We start from the raw sequence: 13,693 nt of genomic DNA, 5'->3' as shown, positions 1-13,693 counted from the left end.
AGATTTTATTCTATGCATTTCCTGGTTCCACTGATGTAGGACAACTACACATATTAACAAGTAAAGTCAACTGCTGACTCTCTATGGAACGCTGGTTATCAAATTCCAGGTTGGGACCAAAAAAGGCATTTTACTCTGGATCTATAGGATGGAGCAGGCAGACATGAAACCAATGCAGCAAAATTTAGAGCTTTCATTGTTTCATATTTCATATCATGTATAATCTGATACTTTCAGAACAGAGGGATCTATACCAGGTCTCTTTGATGGTTGTACCAAACATCTTAAGAACTAAAGTCCTATTCACTTGGGGGCACAATAAGGCCCTGGAGGCACCATGGCCAGTAATCCAGGAACCTGCAGCATGTTATCTGTAACCCCCTAACTTTAGTACCACAGAAAGTGCTGGGTCTCAAAGAGTAAGGGCTTTAAAATGATCCATTTAATCTGACATTTCACTGAATCACATGCCTTTGGATTTCCTTCAGTTTTTGTTCTTTCCTTTAGTTTTTGTTATTGATTGCCCTCTAGGCTTTGCCCAACTGCCACCTAGACTTACCTTCAGCTTGTGCTCCAGCATTCTTTCCTGCTCTCTCAGTAGGTTTTCTCTTTCTCTAGTTATTTTATTCAATTGGGTGATGTTTTCCTTGAGGCTTCTCTCTTGAGCCTCCATTTTTTGCCACATTTCATTCAGTGTTTGTCTTAGAAGGTCCTGTGCCTTTTCTGCTGTGTGCTTCTTGGCATGCTCAGGTGTTCCACAATGGTTTTACAGAGAGTCAAAAATAACAGTTATACTGAGCTGTACCCTCAAAAAGTAAGAGACTCAAATGACTTGTCAATGGCAGAGAGGAATCTCTGAGTGTTCTAACTAGCAGTACCAGTATGTTTCAGAATGTGATGGAAAGGAATTGATTGGCTGAATGTGCAAATAAAACCCTCTTGATTATTTTTAGACTTAGTCAAGTTGTTCCACAAAAAAAAATGCTTTGTTTCAAGAAGGCTGTGCTCTCACACACTGGAGGACACTGCAGGGAACTATCCCCACTCTGTAATCAGAGCCCTTTCCTGTGCCTGCTAAATCCTTCTCCCCAGCAGTGAGGGCTTTGTCTGCCTGCAGGGTGGATTCCACTGTTGCAGCCTGTGCCTTCTTGCTGAGGAAATCATGTTCAACAAAGCTACAACATGACCCTGTAAATCCTTCTTAGAATCACACAGTGGTTCCCTTTCTTCTATGGTCACAATAAAAAATCAAACTTCTACCCTGGCTGCTGTGGCCCAATGGATTGAGTACTGGCCTTTGAACAAAACTGTTGCTGGTTTGGTTCCCAGTCAGGGCACATGCCTGGGTTGTCGGCCAGGTCCCCAGTTGGGGGTGTGCAAGAGGCAACCACACATTGATGTCTCTCTCCCTCTCTTTCTCCCTCCCTTCCCCTCTCTCTAAAAAAATCTTTTAAAAAAATCAAACTTTTTCAGTTAGAATAACAACCTCTTTGGCAACATCTTTCCTACCTCTCTAGCTTCCTGTCCTAATGATTCCAACTACCACCCACCACCCCAAGTTACAGACAACCAGATTTACATGCAGTTCTACAAACACTCCTCTCCCATGTTTTTCAATATCTGCACATTATTTTCTTCTGAACAGATGCTTGTCTACACTTTCTTTAGTCAGATATAATTTATTGTTATTTCACCTTATAGCTACTACATCCTCTTCCAGTAAGCTTTGCCAACCTTCCTTTTGAGATTTGACTGGATGCCAGTTACACAGACCTGCCCTACCAGCTCTACCACTTGCTGACTGTGTGTTCTCAGGCAACTTATTAGCTTCTCAGTGCATTTGATTTCTCATTTGGGTAATGGGGATGACAGTTTTATCTAAATTCACATTATTCTGAATATTAAGTTGATATTCCAAACCCAAAACCTAAGAATATAACTGATTTGGGAAGTGTGTATTCAATATATATCAGCCACAGCAGCAGCAGCAGCAGTGTATACTTGTATGATAACATTACCCACTGCATCTAATTGACTGTTTATATTTCTTTTTTTAAGTAGGATCATAAGATTCTTGACAACGTTGTTTCTTTAATTTTGTATCCCTTAAATATAGCACAAAACTATTTCATTATTTCCTAAATGAAAGGCATGTTGTCTTTCCTCTACATTCCTAATGTTAAATTTTGTGTTTGGGAACCATATTTTTTGTTCATTTAAAAGTATTTAACTAATTGTAGATAAAAAGAAAAAAGGTACAGATATCCCCATGCCTTGCTGCCTCTTCACAAATGGTCCTGTGGGCTTAGATTTTCAAAAGAATCTACGAAAACCTTTGGACCCTAATGTACTGTTCTCCTGACCTCTTTTTATTCCTCACGTTAACTCCTCCCTGGGCACCAGGTTATAGGACTGTTCAACCTTGTCCATTTCTTCTGAGTAGAGGTTGTATCCTCCAGGCACAGAGCATGTTCCTCTTGAAATGTTTTCCACCAAGGGCTCAGAAAGTTGCCTATGCTGAGCCTGGCAATATTTGCCAGATTCCTCTTCATTGTGCAGCAAGAAATATTTCTTCTTCATCTCTGTGGTTTCTTGTCAGGAAAAATGTGGAGAAAGCCAAAGGAAGAAGCTATTAGGAGGGAAGGTCCAACTCTGATCTTCCTGGAAGAAGCAGTTTGGTTGTATCAGGGTGGACTGGGGCATGGACTAATAGGTCAGGATCAGGAGGCTCATTTTATTCTCAGTTTAGACCAATATTTTGAGTTATCTGTGGAATGTTCTTTAAGTCCCTTGGGTTTAGGCTCAACATTTGTGATGTGGTGGGGCTGGTAGATACAAACTCCATGGTTCCCTTATTTTTAAAATTGAGATATAATTTAGATATAACATTACATTAGTTTCAGGTTTACAACATAAGGACTTAATATTTGTATACATTGCAAAATAACCTGCACAATGTCTAGTTATCATCTGACACACAAATACAGAAATTGTTTTTTCTTTGATGAGAACTTTTAGGTTCGACTCTGTTAGCAAATTGTAAATATGCCATCCAGTATTATCAATGGTTCCTTTACCAGAAGTAGAATTAACAGTGGCCCATTCATAGACAATGAGCAATGAAAAAATCAGCATGACTGGAAATAAACTTTCCTTTGCAAACTTGGATTGGTATGGAGAAAAACATATTCACAGTTAATTAACAGCCCACTACTGAGGTAAGTGGTTACTGAACAGAGTTTTGAATCCTTCATGGGTTTTTTCAATGAAGGATTGATTGTGCAAAATTATAGGAACAGAATTTTTCTAGTGTAATTGAAAAATTACACTTCTGTTGGTTTTCTTCTGTATGAAGTGAGAGCTTTGTAACTTGTAGAATGGTCAATGACAGACTCCAAGACAAGGTGAAGGTGATCATGCTACACAGAATTATGTTGTTCTCGGGAGTTCTCCAGAGTTCCCATGGTGTCCAAACACTACAGTCCCTAGGCCTATGATAATGCTGAATGTTAATCTTGTGGTTTGATTGTTACATGGCACTGTTGACTTTAAGAAATAGAGTATTGACCCTTAATCTCTGGCCCAAATTGGTGACTCCTGGAGATGTCTCTCTTGCTGTTGACCTCAGATGAACTCAAGTGGTGAACCCTGCCTACATCATGTTGAAGCTGAGCCAGGTCACTTGTGTCCTCAGGAAGCCCGAGGCTGGTGTGATCTGGGCCATTGTGTGGGCAGGCCATGTGGTGTCCACACCCCCACTAGGCCCTGTCCTGGGTCAGTGAGTCATTTCCATCAACTAGGTCTGCAAGAATGTCAATGAGAAGACAAAGGACACCAAATAAGTCATCCCTTTGTCTACCAAGACCTTTGTGAAGACCTTATAGGACATTTGAAATCCTGATTGGACATCTCACTGTTTCCTACTTCCTGAGGACAGCTGCTGGGATTCAGAAAGGGACTCAGCAGACAGGGAAAGAGCTGGTGATCTTGAAGCATGTGTATGAGACTGTTTATGATAAAGCTCAGGATGATGCCTTTGCCCTGCAGAATGTGCCCCTATCAGCTTTGTCCACTCCATCATTGGCCCCACCCATATCCTGGGCATTAGTGTGGTGAAGGACCTCAGTTTTGAAGAACTGGCCAGTTTCCCAGAAGGAGCATCCACATTCTTATCTGCTCAGAAAGAGACAGATTTGGCAGCTCAGGCAGACAGTGCCAAGAAGTAACCCCAGTCCTACATACTTCAGGATTTTGAAGGAAGCACCTGGAAAGGGGCTACCAGGAAGTCTGTGCCAAAGGGGAGGAAGGGAGATGACACCACCCAGATTATCATTTCCCTTATTTTAGATTATATTTTTTATATGTATAGAAGGATCAAGCATTCAAGCCTCAATAAATATCTTTTGTCACCCCCGCAAGAAAGAAAGAAAGAAAGAAAGAAAGAAAGAAAGAAAGAAAGAAAGGAAGGAAGGAAGGAAGGAAGGAAGAAAGGAAGGAAGGAGATAGAAAGAAAAAGTTACTCAAGTGGGCATGCCAAAAGACATGAGTCCTTTAAAAGCAGTTTTCTCCAATTGGTGGCAGAGAGGTAGTCAAAGATATTAGAAACAAGACAAGGATACAATCTACCTTTGCTGCCTTGAAGATGGAAGGAGAGTTCCCAAGAGCCTCCATATGTTGTTAGTTTCAAGTGTTCATTTGACCCTTGTTTTGGTACACAGAGCAGAGCACTTACACATCTTGTACTAGGATCCTGCCTGAAGAATTGTGAACTAATAAATGTGTGCTTTTGTGATATGCTGATAAGTGTGCATTAATTTTTTTGGTATAATAAAACACAGAGTCAATCTTTCATAAAAAGGATGAAGAGAAGCCTGCTGAGTCCTGTCACTCACAGGAATCCAATGGGAAACCCATGAACTATGTGTCAAAACAAGTGTATGTCCAGGCATCATTCCAGAGGAACAGGAATTAAGAAGGCTATATGCTACCAGAAGACAAAGTACCACAAGCTTCTGGATCTCCTGTTTTTCATCCTTGAAGGAGTTCTCCATGAAGATCACAATGGCTTCCCTCTCACAGGCCACGTGTAGGCCACGTGCAGCTCCTGGAGCATGTCTGTGGGGAACCTCACTCGCTGCGCCATCTGCTCACTGTAGTGGTCGGCTGCCATCTGCACAGCCAGTGAGTTCTCATGCTGGGCCACAGATGTCATGGCATTCTCCAAACAATGCACTGCTCCACTGTTGATGGCATCCACAAAGACCTTTGCCAGAGTCCCCAGACCTGAATTACACGTGGGATTTAGGTAATGGGCAGGAAGTTCTTGTTCTTTATTTTAGAGATTTACAGATCAACATTCTAAAACTCAAAATAATTTTATTGAAATAAAGTGGGTTTTTTTCTTACCTCTTTCTTCCTCTCCTTCTAATCTCCCTTCTTGGCCTCGCCTTTTCTCCTCCTCCTTGCTCTTCTATGCATCTGTTTCCTTATAATAACATTATTATGTCTCTTAGTTATATACTTTCATCTGGTTAACAAATTCATTCCATTACAATATTAAATTAGTAATCTCAACCAGTATGTTCAAGGAAGTCCTAAAATGCTTTTACCATTGAAATAAAATAAAAAATAATTTATAACACAGGTGAGCACAATGGGCAAAGTGTAGGCACTATTTCCAAATGAAATTGTGGGGCCTTTGCAAACAAATTTTTAAGAATTTCAAGACAGTGACAGAGATATTAAACCAAGCATTGGCCCATTTCAGCACAGGGCACTTTGTGTTTGACCAGATTGCATGTTCATGAATCCAGCACTTAATATAGTATTATACATAAATTTGTTTCTCCAGCTCTCAGTGAACTTTAAGAGATTATTTTCTAACTAGTGTAAATTTACAAAATATCTTGTGTGTCTCCCCACGAAACAATCATTTGTCTTATCATCATCGTTCAGATTCCTATTCTTAAGAGCACCTTGTGCTTATATTATTAGTGTACTAGTTTCATCAGATACAATAGGCTTCAATAATCCTTTATATAGAGAAGCTTTAATGAAACAACATGCATGTCTATCTGTGGCATGAATCTCTGCTTTTCCACATCACACAGAGAATGGAACAAAATTACTGACAAACTCTGGGTGCAATCACAGCTCCATCACACCTACTGAACCACAGAAATACATGTTGTAGCAGAGAAGACTCTTCATTTCCAGTGATAATGTTTTCCTCTCTGAGGATCTTGGTTTTGGCATGCATAAACATACAGTTACAGAAATTTTTGGATTGTACCTGGAAAATGCATCTCCATTGGTTTTCTGATGCTTCCTTAATGCAGTGTAAGAGTTTGTTGTCACTTACAGGCAGGACAAAGACAAAGCATTTCTGTTTGGGAAGAACTTCTTGATATATTCTCTGGGTTTGTTGGAATTTTGGATTTGAGGATCCTCACCTTCAGACGTGAAAAAAGAACCATCATCGATGAGACAGTCTCTAGGCAAGGGAACTGGGTACCTTTGTTTCCTGGGCTATTTGCACCACTGTAACTCTTGTGCCTGTAAAACTCCTTTTATCTAATTATGCCAATCTAACTTTCTAATCTACTCAAGACTTAGAATTGTTTTTTTGTACAGAGCCGAGACTTCCAGAAGTACTTAGTACTTCTGTAGGAGGAGGGGACACATCCATCCCAAGTGAAGGAACTCAGGATTGTTCCTTAGCTCTTGTATGGTGTGCACTGGATTGACTATTTATTAGATAGTTGTTGAATAATAAATTAATCCAAAAATTTCCAGAAATACTTTCTCAACAATACAGTCTCCATGACAGAAATAAAATGTGGGCTCTAAAGTAAAGATAGAAATAAAAATATGTATATTATTTCAGTGAAAAACCCATGTACAATACAGATGATACTCAGGACAGTATATAAAAGCTTGATGAAATCAGAGTTCCCTGCAAAAATAGACAACTTATACATATGTTGAAAGATTCTTTTAGAAGACAGTACCAAATATTAAGATGAACCTAAATGTATGTTGGATCCCCCACCTTTTTTTTTGTATCAGATTATATTGGAGTTGACAATGTCATACAGAAAGATCCTGCACATGTATCAGCTGTTCAATAAATATTTTTAAATAATTGAATAAGTAACTAAATAAACAAAATGGATAGCACTTCCAAGTACCACCTTTATCCTTTCTACTAAAACTCATCATTGTGGTAACGAATTTATTATTTTAACAAGACAGCATATTGTATGAGACTGAAGAACGAAGAGAGTGTTATTATGAGAAAGAGAACATGAAGGATTTTACAGTGTTACTGAAAAGACATATCAGTAACTCCTTAAGAACCATTCAAAAAACAAATAGTGTATAAATAGCCTTCATATGAAAGTTATAATTATGCAGGACAGGAAAATAGACTGCATGAAGTATATTTCAAAATTAAGTCATTTGATATCTTTGTGACTCTGTGTTTACTGTTTTTCAGTGATGAGCATTTTCCTCTAAATAGAAGTGGGGGAACTCTGAGCTTAATAAGTAACACAACTATTTGAGACTTAAGTTTTAGTACTAGCTATAGTCCTTACATTTTTATTCATGCTGACAATTTATCTAAAATTGGTTGGTCCAATATAAGATTCTGTATTTCCTCAGTGAGCTTCATGTGTGCTCAGTGGGGTTGTTCCAGGAATAATAGCAACTGAAACAATATCCACCTGTCATACACATAACACCATTTGCATGGGCTAAATCCAATCTCTAATCAAGGTTAAAAATTATTTATTTATTAATTTTTTAGAGAGAGAGGAAGAAGGGAGGAAGAGAGAGACAGAGATACAGAGAGGGAGAGGGAGAAAGGGAGAGAGGAGAGAGAGGCAGGAATTCATTTGTTGTTCCACTTATTTATGCATTCATTGGTTGATTCTTGTATGTTCACTGACCAGGGACCAACCCTGTAACTTCTGTGTATGGAATGACTCTCTAACCAACTGAGCTAACTGGCTAGGTCTCAAATCAAGATTGATGTTAAGTGCTGAGTGACAGGTCTCAGGTGATCCCACCTCATATTGGCATCTTCCATCACTCAGACCACCCTCTGATACCTGGAATCAACTTCAAGGCATTCTACAGGTACTCATCTACAGTGATGTTGCATCTGTCCCTCTCCAGCTCCATCCAGCATGAAATCACATACAGCCCAAACAAAGTCTGGGAAGAAACTCACAAACTTGCCTGAGTCATCTTCTTCACCAGGGCTTGGAGAGGATTTTGTTCTAATTAGTTTGTGCTGATCTTCAAAGCCCAGAGCTTTGGGCTAAAATCTTAGTAAATGTCCTTGGAGTCACTGAAATTTTTCTGTAGATCTTTTAAGAAGATTATTTCACAGACACCCTATTTTCATGAGTCCCATACCCAAGCACATCAACCTTACACACACCTTAACTGGTAGAGCTTATTGACCTCTTCCTTATAGCTTCTTCAGGAGGTTTTTCCTCACGGGATAACTGAGTTAGGTTTCACTTTTTGTATCCATGGTACCCTGTACTGATAAAATGTTACATTGTTTGTTACTGCTACTAGGCTCTGGGACTTTACCTTATTCCCTGGAATATCTGTAGCACTTCACTGAAAGCCCTAGAATTTAGCTGCCCCCAAAATAGTTAACTTGTATCTTTTACCCCAGGGTTAAAAATGAAATCTATCCCTAATAACCATAGTATTGAGTTTACCAGTAAAGTAAATTCAAAGAAACAGAATTTGACCTCATTATTCTTAATTGGATTTGTAGTTTTCAGAAATATATCATAAAAGTTGAAGTCAGTTGGCAAATTAAAACATAAGTGGAGTATCAAGAGCAAAGAAAATTCTCTGCTTTATCTTTTCCACATTCTCCAGACCCTCAGTGCCCAGAAGAACCAGAGCATGGTTAGGCTTGGAGGGGTGGGCTACATACCATATCCAGATGCCCTTGGTTTCAGTCCTCATTGTGGAGCCCAGATGGAAACCTGCAAAAGAGAAAGCAACATATGAGAATACAGTAACAGTAGATAGTCCATGCTACCCACGGGTCACATTGTTTAAACTTGCCAGAATGTGATTGCCAGACTGGGAGGAAGACTGCTTCCCTTTCAGCAAGGGCAACCTTCATGTGCATCAAGGACTTTCTCAAGAAACACTTTGTGTCTCCAATTCACCTCATACTATTGATAAGTCAAGCTATGTACCATTACAGAATTAATATAAATTTGGCTTTTATTTTTTTTCTGACAGTTTCTAATGGAGCTCAACCAGTGGGAGGTACAAGCAGGAGACTAGAGGTCAAGCACGTGCTCCCCTTGTTTCCCCCTAGGGTGCCGGGATATGCCAGTGCCTGCTCCTCTACCACGGGTCACAGCTCCTTTCATGTAGCTCCATTCCATATCTTTTACCAAGTCTTTTACCATATTTTTATGAGGATATGGGGAATTCTCAATTACTGCTGATAAGCATATAAATTGCACATAAAGCCTGAAAACTTAGGTTGCTTCCAGCCTTGGCTTTTGTAAATTGTGCTGCTATCAACATGGGGGTGCATATGTCCTTTTGAAATGGTGTTTCAGGGTTCTTAGACTATAATCCCAGCAGTGGAATCACAGGGTCAAAAGGCAGTTCCATTTTTAGTTTTCTGAGGAAATCGCATACTGTTTTCCACAGTGGCTGCACATTCTGTGTTCCCACTAACAGTGCACTAGGGTTCCGTTTTCTCCGCAACCTCACTAACACTTCTTTGTTGATTTGTTTATTATGGCCATTCTGACTGGTGTGAGGTGGTATCTCACTGTGGTTTTAATTTGCATTTCTCTGAGGGCTAGTGATGCTGAGCATCCTTTCATATGTCTCTGGGCCCTCTGTATGTGTTCTTTAGAGACGTGTCTATTTAGGTCCTTTGTCCATTTTTTAATTGGATTTTTTGTTTTCTGGGTGTGAAGTCGAGTTCTTTATATATTTTGGAGGGCAAACTCTTGTCCAAGATATCTTTGGCAAATATATTTTCCCATATGATTGGTTCCATTTTTATTTTGCTGATGTTTTCTTTAGCTGTGCATAAGCCTTTTAATTTTATGTAGTCCAATTTGTTTATTCTTTCCTTTATATCCCTTGCTCTAGGGGACATATCGGTGAAAATATTGCTGAATTGAGTCTGAAATTTTCCTGCTTTTGTTCTTCTATAAGGCTTTCATGGTGTCACAACTTATATTTAAGTCTTTTATCTATCTTGAGTTTATTTTTGTGTATGGTGTAAGTTTGCAGTTGAGATTCATTTTTTTTTTTTTTTTGCATGTAGCTGCCTAGATCTCCCAACACTATTTGTTTCATGAAGGGGATATTTTTACTCCATTTTATGCTGATGCCCCCTTTGTCAAATATTATTTGACCATAGAAACATATGTTTATCTATGGGCTCTCTATTCTGTTCCACTGATCAATGTGTCTGTTATTATGCCAGTCAAGACTGTTTTAATTACAACAGCCCTATAGTATGGTTTGATATCAGGTTTTGTGATCCCTCCTACTTCATTATTCTTTTTCAGAATTTCTGAGGCTATTCGGGGTTGTTTGTGGTTCTATATACGTTTTTGAAATGTTTCTTCTATATCTATGAAATATGTCATTGGTATTTTAGTAAGAATTGCATTGAATCTATAAATTGCTTTGGGTAGTATGGACATTTTGATGATGTTAATTCTTTTAATCCATGAACATGATATATGCTTCTATTTACATGTGTCTTCCTTAATTTCTTTCTTCAGTGTTCTGTAGTTTTCTGAGTACAGGTCTTTTACATCCTTGATGAGGTTTAGTCCTAGGTATATTACTTTTATTGTTGCTATAGCAAATGGGATTTTTTCCCTAATTTCTGTTTCTGATATTTCATTGTTGGTATACAGCAATGCTTTTCACTTCTGAATATTGACTTTGTATCCTGCTGTTTTGCCAAATTCACTTATTAGGTTGAGTAGCTTTTTGGTGGAGTCTATAGGATTTCCTATGTATACTTTTATGTCCTCCGCAAACAATGATAGGTTTACTTCCTTCTTTCCAGTTTGGATGCCTTTTATTTCTTTTTCTTGTTTGATCACTGTGGCTAGAACTTCCAATACTATGTTGAATAGAAGTGGTGTTGAATGGAAGAATAGAAGAATAGACATCTTGTCTTGTTCGTCATCTTAATGGGAAAGCTTTTAGTTTTTGCCCATTGAGTATTATGTTGGCTGCAGGTTTCTTCTATACGGTCTATATTATGTTGAGGTATACACCCTCTATTCCCATTTTGCTGAGTGTTTTTTATCATAAGTGGGTGCTTTACCCTATCCAATGCTTTTCCTGCATCTATTGATATGATCATGTGATTTTTGTCTTTCCTTTTGTTTATGTGATGTATTACATTTATTGCTTTGCAAATATTATACCATCCTTGCATCCCTGGGATGAATCCTACTTGATCAGGGTCATGACCTTTTTAATGTATTGGTGGATGCAGTTTGCCAATATTGTGTTGAGGATTTTGGTGTCTATGTTCATCAATGATATTGGCCTGCAGCTTTCTTTCTTTGTTATGTCTTCATCTAGTTTTGGGATTAGAATGATTCTGGCCTCATAAAAAAAGTTTGAGAGTCCTTCCTTTTCTTAGGGTGTTGGGAATGATTTGAGAAGAATAGGAGTTAGTTCTTTTTTGAGTGTTTGGTAAAATTTGCTTGTGAAGCCTTCCTTTCCAGGACTTTGGTGTGCTGGGGTTTCTTTTGAAATTTGCTTCAATTTCACCAGCTATTATAGGTGTGTTCAGGCTTTCAGCTTCTTCTCAATTCAGTTTTGGAAGATTGTATGTTTCTAGGAATTTATCTATTTTGCCTAGGTTATCTAATTTCTTGTCATATAGTTGTTCATAGTAATTTCTTACAACTCTTTGTATTTCTGTAGTATCAGTTGTTACTTCTCTTTCTTTTCTGATTTTACTTATTTGTGTCTTCTCTCTTTTTTTCTTGATGAGTGTACTTAAAAATTTGTCAGTTTTGCTTATCTTTTCAATGAACCAGAACCTGGATTCACTGGTTGTTTGAATTGTCTTCTTAGTCTCTATGGCATTTAAGTTTGCTCTGATTTTGATTATTTCTTTCCTTCTACTCACCCTGGGCTTTATTTGTTGTTGTTCCTCTGGTCCTGTTTGATGTAAGGTTAGGTTGTTTATTTGAAACATTTCTATCTTTATTAGGTAGGTCTGTATCACTATGAACTTCCTTTTGAGGACTGCCTTAACAATGTTCCATTGGTTTTGGACTGTTGTGTATTCACTTGCATTGTTTCTAGATATCTTTTTATCTTTTCCTTGGTCTCATTATTAACCCATTCATTGATTAATAGCATGCTATTCAGTCTTCATGAGTTTGAATATTTTTGAGTTTTTTCCTTGAGGTTGGATTTTAGTTTCAAGCCCTTGTGGTTGGAGTAAATGCTTGATATGATTTGAATTTTCTTGAATTTTTTGAGGCTTGTTTTGTGTCCTCTCATGTGGTCTATCTTTGAAAATGTTCCATGTGCATTCGAAAAGAATGTGTATTTTGCTTCTTTGCATTGGAAAGTTCTATATGTGTTAATTAAGCCCATTTAATCTACTGTGTTGTTCAGTGATACAATATCCTTGTTGATAATTTGTTTGGAAGATCTATCCATTGTTGACAGAGGGGTATGAAACTCCCCTACTATAAGTGTGCTGCTGCCTATCTCTTTCTTTAAGTCCTCCAAGATTTTCCTTATGTATTTGGGCACTCCTATGTTGGGTGCATATATGTTTACAATGTTTATGTCTTCTTGATGGATTCTTCCCCTGAGTATTATAAAGTATCCTGCTGTGGCTTTTTTATGGTCTTTGTTTTGAAGTCTATTTTGTGTGATATAAGTATTGCTTCCCCAGCTTTTCTGTGTGTGTGCATTTGCTTAGAATATTTTTTTTCCAACCCTTGACTTCCAGTCTGTGTAGGTGTTTTGTTCTGAGGTGGGTCTCTTGTAGGCAGCATATGTGTGGGCCATGTTTTCTTATCCATTTGCCTACCCTGTGTCTTTTAATTGGAGCATATAATCCATTTATATTTAAGGTTATGATTGATAGGTACTTATTCATTGCCATTTTACCCCTTTGTACCATGTTCCTCTCACTCTCACTCTTTTTATTCATCTTCTTAAATCAGTCCTTTTAGCATATTTAGCAATGCTTGTTTGGAGGAGGTATATACTTTTAGCCTTCTATGGTCTGGAAAACTCCTTATTTAACCTTCCATTTTAATTGAGAGCCTTGCTGGGTAGAGTAGTCTTGGTTGCAGGCCTTTGCTTTTCATTACTTGGAACATTTCTTGCCATTCCCTTCTGGCTTGTAGTGTTTGTGTTGAGAAGTCAGCTGCTAGCCTTATTGGGGCTCTCTTGTATATTACTTCCTGTTTCTCCTTCGTTGCCTTTAAGATTCTCTCTTTATCTTTGAATTTTGCCAGTTTAATTATGTTGTGTCTTAGAGTGGGCCTCTTTGGGTTCCTCCTGATTGGGACCCTCTGTGCTTCCTGGATTCATGTGACTTTTTCTGTCACCAAATTAGGGAACTTTTCCATAATTACTTTTTCAAACAGGTTTTCTATCCCTTGTTTCTCTTCTTCCC

At 38.3% G+C, this 13,693-nt stretch overlaps 2 pseudogenes; one reads left to right on the top strand and one right to left on the bottom strand.

Annotated features, from left to right (window-relative positions):
- Positions 1-2,376: 2,376 nt before the first annotated feature.
- Positions 2,377-8,304, bottom strand: LOC123820363 (annotated as a pseudogene).
- LOC123820362 lies at positions 3,660-4,226 on the top strand (annotated as a pseudogene).
- Positions 8,305-13,693: the final 5,389 nt, after the last annotated feature.

The sequence above is a fragment of the Phyllostomus hastatus genome, unplaced genomic scaffold (assembly GCF_019186645.2).
Source record: "Phyllostomus hastatus isolate PE091 unplaced genomic scaffold, TTU_PhHast_1.1 phas_contig_346, whole genome shotgun sequence".
NCBI classification, from domain to species: Eukaryota; Metazoa; Chordata; class Mammalia; order Chiroptera; family Phyllostomidae; genus Phyllostomus; species Phyllostomus hastatus.
Note: the sequence above shows the minus strand (reverse complement) of the source record. Positions and strands in the feature narration are given on the sequence as shown.